This window comes from Dromiciops gliroides, chromosome 6 (assembly GCF_019393635.1).
Source record: "Dromiciops gliroides isolate mDroGli1 chromosome 6, mDroGli1.pri, whole genome shotgun sequence".
Taxonomy (NCBI): domain Eukaryota; kingdom Metazoa; phylum Chordata; class Mammalia; order Microbiotheria; family Microbiotheriidae; genus Dromiciops; species Dromiciops gliroides.
In genome coordinates, this window is record NC_057866.1 from 25296954 (window position 1) to 25298527 (window position 1574).

Below are 1574 nucleotides of genomic sequence, written 5' to 3' on the forward strand. Positions count from 1 at the left end.
TAGAGCTGGAAGAGAGGTAGAGATGATTCAGACTCATGTCATTTCAGAGTTGGATGAGACTTCAAGGTGTTGTCTAGACCACGCCTTCTTAAGCTGTGGGTCACGATCCCATATGAGGTTGAGTAACTGAATGTGGGGATTGTGAAAAATTTGGCATGTATGCCTATTTTATATACCTATTACCTGGGGTTGTGTAACAAGTTCTTAGGCGAAAAGGGGTCTTGAATGGAAAAAGTTTAAGAAGCTCTGGTCTAGACTAACACATTCCCAAACAAGAGATCTTTCTACAACACACTGGACAAGTGCTAATCCAGCCACTGCTTCAAGACTACCAAGGAGGAGGAGTTCACTCTCTTGACATAGACCTAGTCCACTTTTGGAGTGCTCTAATATTCCCCGCCCCCATATCCAACCTAAATTTGCCCCTTTTTTGGGTGGGGGCCACTTCTACACATTATACCTTGTTCTTTCCTTTGGAGTCAAATAAAACAAGTGTAACCCTCTTTATTTTACAGCCAAGAAAACTGAGGCCAAGGGAACTAAAGACTTTCCAAAGGAAACATACATGATGAGTGACTGAGTAGGATCTGAATCCAGGACCCTGCTCTAAATCCTGTGGTCTAATAGTTTATATCATACTTTAGTTTATTAGCTGTGTCAGTTTACCACTATCATCCTCGGTATTTTGGATCTGTGAAATGGGGATAAAATTATTTGCACCAACTTCTTCAAAGAGATGATATGAAAGAGAATGCTATCTAAACTTGAAGTATTCTAATACTAATAATAGCTAATTGATATAGCTGCAATGGTATCTAAGTGGCACAGTGAATAAGGGTGCCAACTCTGGAGTCAGAAGGTCTTGAGTTCTAATTCAGACTCAGACACTATGGATGTGACCCTAGGCAAGTCACTTAATCCTCATCTATGAAATGAGCTGGAGAAGGAAATGGCAAACCACTCCAGTATCTTTGCCAAGAAAACCCCAAAATACAGTCACGAAGAGTGAAAAATGACTGAACAACAAAAACAAGTGTAGCACCTACTATGGGCCAAATGCTTTACAAATATTACCCTGGGAGATGGGTGCTATTATTATCTTTATTTTACAGATGAGAAAACTGAGGCAGAGAGAGGTTAGGTGATTTTTCCAGTGTCACATAGCTAGTAAGTGACTGAGAGGCTGGATTTGAATTCAAGTCTTCCTGACTATAGGACCTGAGCTCTATCCACTGCATGATCCAGCTGCCTCTAAACTAGGTGTGAGGCACACAAGTTACTGTGTTGTTGTGATAAGAGTGTTGGATTTAGAGTCAGAGGGTCTGGATTTGAATCCTGGCTCTGCTACTTACTAGTTGTGTGACCTTGGGCAAGTCACTATGGGCCTCAGTTTACTCCTCTTTAAAACAAGGGCTTGGACCCTATGACTTGGAAGGTCTCTTATATCTCCAAGTATCTGATTCTGTGAAAAGAGCTTGGTACAAGGACCTCCCCCTGAGTTTCTGGACAAGGGAGATGCTTTCCACCCCCTCTAGGGGGCAGATTCCTCTCATTGATGTGAGTGGTCACCTCTG